We start from the raw sequence: 9154 nt of genomic DNA, 5'->3' as shown, positions 1-9154 counted from the left end.
GTCTCCGGTGGGGAGTACGAATGAGCCACTGCAGATGCGCTGCGGTTGACGAGAGTACCGGCGAAGCAGATCCGGCGCCGTGGACAAGGCCGGCACTGAATGGGCTATGGTACAGTGGTGGATGAGCAGTCTACTTGTTTCTAGGGGAGGTGGGAGGGGTAGATGCGGCCGCGGAAGCAGATCCGGCGAGGTGGACGCTGCTGGCAGTGAATGGGCTCTGGTACGCCGGTGGCTGAGCAGTCTAGGGTTTCGAGAGGGGAGGGGAGAAAGGCCAATGAAGTACGGACGGCGTGATGTGAGATGGTCTGGTGCTGTGGAGTTAGTCCTTTTTGTGGGAGGGGGAGAGGAAATGGTGGTGCCGTGTAGTGGGCGGAACCGGAAGTTACCAAAGCAGCCCCGACCTATTATGTAGATGAGGGCGGTATTGTAACTGTTGGTCTCCGTGCACCAAGGACAAAAGGGGAATTTCGCATGCTAAAGACTAAGGTGGCGGAAATTTTAGAAGGAGGCGGGAAATTTTGCCGCCCGCGGGATCGTTCATATCCAGTTTCAACTAATTTTGGACCGTGCTAGCGGGAAGGTCATGCGAGACTGTGTACACGGGGCACACGTGAGCAGTTAATAACTGGTGTGAAGTCCACCCCAGAAAAAAGACAATAACTCGGGATGATGGCCGATAACTTGGACGTTCACACGGGCGCGACCAATCGTACGTGTGTAGTGGCGCGTTCACAAAAAAGGGATCAAACGCTCAGCTTATGTATTTCTCATGTAAATAGATAATTTAGTGCAATTGGTTATTTACTTTAAACATAATGCATTGACGTGTTAGTGTAGAGGCGCACAAAAAGAAATGGATATTGTAGTCTGCTACTTAAAAGTGTTACCTCATATGATTACATAGCCTCCATTTCATAAATTGCGTACCCGTTGAATTCATATATGAATATTACATATATTACTTCATAATAAAACCTTAAATCATCCAAGACTAATGATTTTGAATGCAAGAGTAACAATGGTGCATGTACATGATAGCTACATTGGTTGTTTGAAGAAACATCACTGTAACTTTGGCATGCACAACTGAAAAGGTTTATTGAAATAGAAAAAATGTGATATGTGAGTATCCAATCTTTATAGCATTGAATCGATATTGTACCTTTGGCCACGATACGAAGTAGATATTGATTTATGTTCAAGCGATGCACGTCCACGATCGCTAGATAGTGATACGTGAATGAATTGTGCAACCTCTCTCACACGCATACATTAATCATCTCCCTATGGGCATCGGAATCACACATGCGCACTTCATGTATTTCTCTCCCTCCGTCAAGGTTAGAATTCGTCTTTCTACCCCGTCCTACAAGTCTCTCACACAGAAACACACACGCTCTCTCTGTCGAATACGCCCACCCCTTTAATTCCGCCCACCCACAGCCACTAATGTCTCAAAGTATAATAATGTCTCTCACACATATGCCTAAGGTTAACTCGAGTTCCGGAACCATATGAATACATACAATGGGATTCCAGCAGAGCACCTTTTGTTTTGAGATTTCGCTCTCTCTCTCTCTCTCTCACACACACACACACGCGCGCGCGTGCGTGCGCACACACACATTGTTTCAAGCTTCATTTTTTCCGGCACTTGCATGCACACCGTTTTGTTTATCTTCGTGATGCTTTAAGTATGCCTCGCAAAAATGCTATCTACCTATCCCTTAATATAGCTAGATCTGTGTCACACAAACTCCTTCTCCCTACCAGCAAGATGCCCATGCATTGCACGGAACATCAAGATGCATTTGTATGAGTAGTTTATCTTGTGGGAGAAAAGGATGAACAACGGAATGCCTTATTTGCAAATGCGGAGAGGGGTGTGGGTATCTTTTTGCAAAATTGCCACAGTTTCCTTCCTATCCGTCGGATATAAATCGGATGGCCTATATTGTAGGATGGCAGGAACACCATCATCACCAACTTTATTTTTTATAAGAGTAGGGATATGTAAGTGTCACTGCCCCCCCCCTCGACACACACACCCACACCCACACAACCACACACACACACTTCCCAACACCGAAGGAGTAGGGTGACACCTCGATCTTGATACTAATCTATCGATTGGCTTCTCTCTCAAACACACACACACACGCTCACACACTACCCGACACCGAAGGAGTAGGGCGGCACCTCGTTCTTGATAGTAATCTATCTACTCCTCTTTCAAACACACGCACACATACATACACACTCGCTAGTTGTGCCTCTGTGCCTACTGCGCACACTCTCGATACGTCTTTCTCTCTCTCCCCCTCCCCCCCGCCCCAACAATGACAGCAGAAGGGTGACAACTCGATCTGATTGTAATCTGTCAATTGGTTTCTCTCTCGAACATTGTGTCTCTGTGCCTCGCTTAGTAGCCCCCTCGATATGTAGACTTCTCGCACGCGCATAGCTGTAGTGACGATGACGCTGAACCCAGTGTGCCTCGTTTTTACCGGCCTCATGTGATAGTTTTCACCCTGTTTTCTGTTAATTAACAAGGAAACCTTTTCTTTGTTACTACTAGTGAATCTGAAATCATTCGGGGCAGACATAAAATATATCACTTCAACCCAATTATCACAGTAACTATTTTAAAAGAAACTAGCTAGATGCCCATGCGTTGCACGGAACATCAAGATGCATTTGTATGAGTAGTTTATCTTGTGAGAGAAAAGGATGAATGAGGGAAGGCCGTATTTGCGAACGTGGAGAGGGGTGTGGGTATATTTTTGCAAAATTGCCATAGTTTCCTTCCTATCTATTAGATATAAATCCGACGGCCTATATTGCAGGATGGCACACACACCATCATCACCAACTCTGTTTTCTACTCCATCCGTTCCTAAATATTTGTCTTTTTAGAGATTTCAACAAGTGACTACATATGGAGCAAAATGAGTGAATCTACACTCTAAAATATGTCTACATGCACATCCGTATGTGCGAGTCCATTTGAAATCTGAAAAAGACAAATATTTAGGAACAGATGGAGTATAAGAGTAGACATGGAGATATATCTCCAGCATGGTCTACAACAAAAATGTGCTAGACTGGTTAGCGCCGGATGCTCGCAACGCAATGACATGAATTCGAATTCTGTCTTTAACTTTAGATTTTTATATTATATATTACTTATTTAATATATACTTCTTTCGCTACTGTACTGACAGTGGAACCCACAGAGTACTTAGAATACAAGATTAAGGATGGACTTGTTTCTTTTTAACTTTCTGTATGAAGCTGTAGCCACCCTGCAAGTCACGTGTACAATGTACATGCAATTAACTTTTTATAGAGGGACAATCATACACGCAATTAACTCAAATGGATTGCATGTCACTCTATTATTTCCAGCATAAGAGCATCTCCAACGGCAGCCGGCAAATTTCCTCCTGCTTCCTTCCGCGGAGGAGGACATCAAACGCCAGCGGCATACATTTCCACAACTCTAACCAACCAGATGAAATTCGTGCAAACACGGACTGATTTCATATAAGCATGAAGGATTTCGTATAAAAAAGTCGGATCTTCATATAAACATGATGGATTTGATTACATTTACATGAACTAAGCGGTGCCAATCCGGCTCTCTTGGTATAATTAATACTCCCTCCCTCCGAAAATACTTGTCCTAGAAATTGATGTATCTAGACTTATTTTAGTTATAGATACATAAAATTTGTCCATTCTTAGAACAAATATTTCCCGCCAGTTGGAGAGGGAGTACATAATCTAAATGGCCGCCCGCGGATCCCTTTGTCTTCCTCATGTCCGGCAGACACTTGCGTGGTCGACGAAGGTCCTCGGAAGAGACGAAGAAGCAAAGAAACAACCTGAATGCGCAGTCGTCGCCTCGGCGGTGGCCTTCATGGGACCCAAGTGGCGGCGGCCTCCCGTGTTCTACTTCTCCTCGATGATGGCGGCGGACACGGAGAAGCTGGCCACCGGCTCGTCGCTCTCCACGCACCCGGCTTCTGTCTCTACCTGCATGGCGCTGCCGCAGGCACGGGAGGCCCGGCACCGCAGACACTGGTGGCGCGGTACGACGCGGCAGCGACGACGCCCATACCGGTGTGCTCGCCGCCGTGCCGGCATGGAGCAACTCGCCACTCCTCATCGAGCTGAACTGGAGCGGCGAGTTGCTGAACCACGCGCCTGCTTGGGGCGGCAACTGGCTCCGTCAGGCCAAGCAAGGTTGGTGAAGCACCGAGCGGCCTCGCCCGTATCCGGAGGGCTCGCACTACACCATGGTAGAGGTTAGGTGACACACTTTTGTTGGCAAAGGTCTATTAATCTCTACAGGAGATATGTCGACGTAGCTCTGAAGTTTGTAATCAGATCATCTGTCAGCCAATGTACATCATAATAGACACACTATGTGTCAGAAATCATGCAACGACAATGTATATGTCGGCAACCACTTAGTGACATATCATCTGTCGGTAGATGTGCACATCCTGATAGTTTTTCAGTCGGCGTAGGAATGTGCTTAACGACATAATATATATCGGCGTAGGTAGGGTGTATGGACACATATTAAGTGTCGGCGTATGTGGACACGTGTCAAGCAAGGAAAGGCCAAACAATTGCCGCGTGAATTAGGCGCGAGAGCCCAAAAATTTCAGTGCGAGCGGCCCAGTTTTCACCCCCAAAGAACCCGTAGCCTCACATCCACTCGCGTTAACCCTATCCACTCTGCCCTGCCCCCAACTTCCGCCGCCGCCGTTCTCGGGGTCTCCATCCTCGGACACGTCCCTGCCGCCACCGGCGGCCATAGCCCCGAGCTCCCGGCCCCTCCATCGCCTGCCTTCCCTGCCCCCTTCTTTGCCACCACATGGGCATCTTTGTTGGCCCGAGTCCCCACCGACGGCGGTGAGCATAACCCAGATCCCTAACCCCATCGATGCATGCCTTCCCCATTGACACGGCCACCGACAGCCGCGTCCGCCGGGGCCTTCACCGACCACCGCTAGCCCTCATGAAGGACCAAGACAGCGACCTCCTCTTCCTCCTCTCAGGGAAAGACCCCTCCTCTTCTTCCTGTCAGGAAGGACCAAGACATCGCCCTCCTCTTCCTCCTCTCAAGGAAAGATCCCGTATGTGGTATGTTGCATCCCAGGAAAAATTATCTTCTGCCATTCTCATGTGCCTGCCTAGTTGGTTATATCTATTAGTTTGGTCTGACAAGCTCTTCTCTGTTATGTGATGCTTTATTTCTCTAAAAATGCTATGGATCTGAAAATTTTCAGTTACTCTGTTATGGATCTGGTTCAGTTTATCACAAACAATTTTAATATGTATCAGCTTACTATCTTGGCAGATGAGCTGTTTTTCAGTCAACGCGTGGCGAGTCCACTTGGAACTGAATAGGCACTGGTTTTTCTTCTTACTCTCCATGAGCCCTTATACTACTGCTATGGTTTATGTGCCTACTTTTAACTCTCTCGACTAAAATTGGGCTGCTTTGTTTCAGCTGATCTGATAGTGTGGGTGGGATCTACAGAACAACCTTGAGATGTGTCTGCGACCAGTCCACATTCTGCACAACTCCCACAACTTGAAGACCAAGATCTTTGCCATTTAAGTACGTCTATGCACCCCAAATGGCTTATTTCAAAGTGTAGAGCGTAGTTTGCAACTGAATGGCTCAGTTTGTCCTGTGATTGCGTCATGTGTAATTTAAATTCACTACTACCAGCACTAGCCATTGTAATTGTGGCTCACTGGTTGTATTAGGAAATGCTCTGCTAATGTTTGTGCAACTCATGACCGGTATTTGAAACAATCCAGTGGGCATTATGTAACAGCTGAACACCACTTTTATTTTATGGTAGATGCTTGAGAGAATAAACTGGATGGATGACCAATCCGAGAAGGGCATTGAACAAAGTGTAGGTATCATGGTCAATTATCTGTAAAGATATGCCTTTAGCCTTTTAGTGTGTTTAGAAGTTACAAGATGACATGATTTGTTTCTCTGTATGTAGGATCTATCTGCATGCATACTGTATTTATCGGCTTTATTCATACTGATGTCTTCCCAAAGCAACTATGTATTAGAACAGAAGCAATAGGGGCCTGAACCAATGAACCCTTTTTTTGGTTGATAAAAAAGCAATACGTACCTGCTTGGTTCGATTATTTTTTAATAGTCCATGCTTTGGAAATTAACTCTACATGTCGTAGAGATGCTATTTTGTGACTTGACTGATATTTGAGCGATTAAACTGACAGAGACATGTACTTTTTATGCTTATATTCAGTGTTGTACCTTGGTACACCTATGCCAATTGAACATAATTATAGAGTAAAAAATAGATGCAATTAGTGCAGTTACATACAGTTGTCGTCATTACAATGCTCGACACCGAGAAACAAGTTACTAATCCATTTACTCTTGCTGACAAAAGCAGGGAACCATGACCACCAGCATGCAGCGCAGGCAATGGGCGGAGAACAGATGGCTATCTCTCTGGGAACCATGGTCACCCACATGCTGCGGATAACGAATGGTGGATGGAAGGCTACCTCACCAGGAACCAGGTCCACGACTTATTGTGGGCAATCGGTGGCGAACGGAGGGCTACTTTGCCGGGTACCTCAACTACTAGGTACATTCTTTGTTTCAGTAGTAATTAGCTCACATGCTATTGCATAAGAACATATTCTAAAATGTCACTTTACAAGGTTGCTGGCCTATGTGTTAACACTAAATTGCTTGTGTATCTATGTGTCATGGTTTCCTTTTTTATCCATGGTCATGTAGCTCTTAATCATGAAAATCTAGAGAGGTTGCGAAGGAGTTTGTCTTTTCTTCAGTGAATGCTTATCTAATAGGCTATAAAATAATCTATTGGGTTGTATGATCTCTGTTTTGGATGGTCAATACCTTCATTGTTGATAAAACTGCAAGCACATGAACATAGTTCTATATAGTACCATGTGAGCCAATTATAACTTTTGTAGAAACCATACTATTAACTATGATATCATGAGGATTTATTGATCGAATATGTGTTAATCCACAAATGAGCTTTGAACAACTTGAGCTGATTCCACTTTCTTGACAATTTTTTGTGAAAAAAATTCAGGCACTTAGCCAACTGGTGCACATGGACGTGATGACTTTGCAGCGTTTATGGACCAACCAACTTGTAATCATGGATCTTATGTGTCTTCTAGACCATTTGGTGATTTGGTTATTTTGGAGCTTGCATTTTGTGCATCTGGATACAGACTTGTGTGTTCTGGATCATCTAGTTGAAGTTTCTCATACCAGCAAATAGTGCTATCTTTTTGTGACTTGTGTGTTCTGGGTGATTGTTAAGATGGTAAAAACTATGCTTTGTCAAGATTGATGTGTTTGTCAACTTGTGTTCAATGTATATGCACGTTTGTGAATATATTTCATTGTTGTACAATGTGTTCATCTTGAACCTACTTCTGGATGTGTGGATAATAATTGAATCTGTTTAGAGCTTATATATATTGTTTGGCGGCACATCACTTTACCAACAATTTATCGGTCGGCAAAGGCACTATCTGTCGGTGTAGGTAGGGTGTATGCTGATAGACTATCTGTTGGCATAGATATGGTGTATGTGGCTAATAAAGTGTCGGCATAGGTAGGGTATATGTGGACACGCTATCTGTTGGCATAGGTAGGGTGTATGTTGTCTGATAAAGTGTCGGCGTATGTAGGGTGTATGTGGACATACTATTTGTCGGCGTATGTAGGGTGTATGCCGACTGAAAAAGTGTCGGGAAGTAAATAACTGTCGGCATTACCTTTGCCCACAGCAAGTCCTCCGACTCTTTCTTCTTCTGTCAGCATTGGTGTTAGCTACAACTTAACTGTCGGCAAAGGTACCCTATGCCGACATTGGTGTGTCACGGAAGCTCTACCGTGGTGTAGTGTCGGCGGGCCACCCAGCCAGGTAATATGCCGGAGAACGGCTCCTCAGAAGCCATCGGAAGAGTGGAGAAAATGGTGAAGGAGGAGATGGGGGAGCGGCGGAGGGGTGCGATTCTTGCCCGCTGTCTGTCTGGCCTCGTGTAAATAGAGGGCGGACGGTAGGAGCTTGGCTGGCATTTGGCCTCGTTAAACTGAGGGCGGACGGGAGGAGCTCGGCCGGTGTTGTGTTTAATTCCGGCCCGCTCATGAACGGACGTGTGGCCGGAGTAGGTTTCTCGGTTTGCATGCGGGTTTAATGGAGGGGTTTGATGGAGGCGAGGAGGCGTGTTCAGCCGGGCATGCAGCGGGCGGCGCAGTACTATTCGATTTGAGAGCGGGCGGCGTAGTTCCCGATACGGCTTTAATGCAGACGAGGGAGGGAGTAGCGGTTCCCGAAATGTTGAACGGCCAATGCATCCTCTTCAATTAATGCATGAGGGAAGTAATGGGAGGAGGACCGAGAAAAGAGGCTGCACGATGTGAATGCAACGCAGTTTGCCCTCATATAAAGGCGCCCCTCCATTCCAATGCATCTACCACATCGTACGCACCTAAGCATTTGCCTAATCACCTACACTAAGCGCAAAAGAGCTCACTCCAGACCCATGGCGGCGATGCGCGCGAGCGGCCAGCGGCTGTCCCAGATTGTCCACGACTTCGGCCTGCGGCATGGCGCCGAGGATCGTCTCCAGACGGTGTTGGAGACCGGTTGGTGGATGGCCACCGTCGACGCCAACTACGACTCTCAGTTGGACCAGATGATCATTGCCACCACCAACAAGTTCACCGTCCTCAAGAAGCTCGCGGACGACATCGCCGTACTCCTCCAGCCCGCGCGCCCGGGATGCTCATTGCCTACCACCCTAATCGGCCTCCATGGCCGAAACCTCTTTCAAGTACTGGTGGCCCTGCGACTGTCCGCTGACGCCATGAAGAATGTCCACCTGGAGGTCGCGCTCGCCGCGAGGCGCCTCTCCCCGCAAGAATTTGTCGACCTACACATCCACGTGTACGAGCAAATCGTGTACATAGGTATCTACAAGGCCAGTGAGGACGCTACGACATTGGCCTTCCTCAACTGGCTGGAAGCCTTGGATGCCTTTGCTGAGAAGCACCTCGACCTCGCCACAAAAGCCGCCGGTCGGT

At 46.7% G+C, this 9154-nt stretch overlaps 1 long non-coding RNA gene across 2 annotated transcripts; it reads left to right on the top strand.

Moving 5' to 3' along the window:
- The first annotated feature begins 4693 nt into the window (after nucleotides 1-4693).
- Nucleotides 4694-7490, top strand: LOC123121848 (uncharacterized). 2 transcript variants are annotated; one of them, XR_006459880.1, is made up of 5 exons: nucleotides 4694-5157; nucleotides 5375-5638; nucleotides 5889-5945; nucleotides 6468-6665; nucleotides 7146-7490. It is a non-coding gene; the product is annotated as an uncharacterized lncRNA (long non-coding RNA). The 2 variants fall into 2 exon arrangements; XR_006459879.1 differs by lacking the exon at nucleotides 5889-5945.
- The last annotated feature ends 1664 nt before the right edge of the window (nucleotides 7491-9154 follow it).

The sequence above is a fragment of the Triticum aestivum genome, chromosome 5D (assembly GCF_018294505.1).
Source record: "Triticum aestivum cultivar Chinese Spring chromosome 5D, IWGSC CS RefSeq v2.1, whole genome shotgun sequence".
NCBI classification, from domain to species: Eukaryota; Viridiplantae; Streptophyta; class Magnoliopsida; order Poales; family Poaceae; genus Triticum; species Triticum aestivum.
The sequence above is the reverse complement of the archived record's forward strand: the minus strand, read 5'-3'. Positions and strand labels throughout refer to the sequence as shown.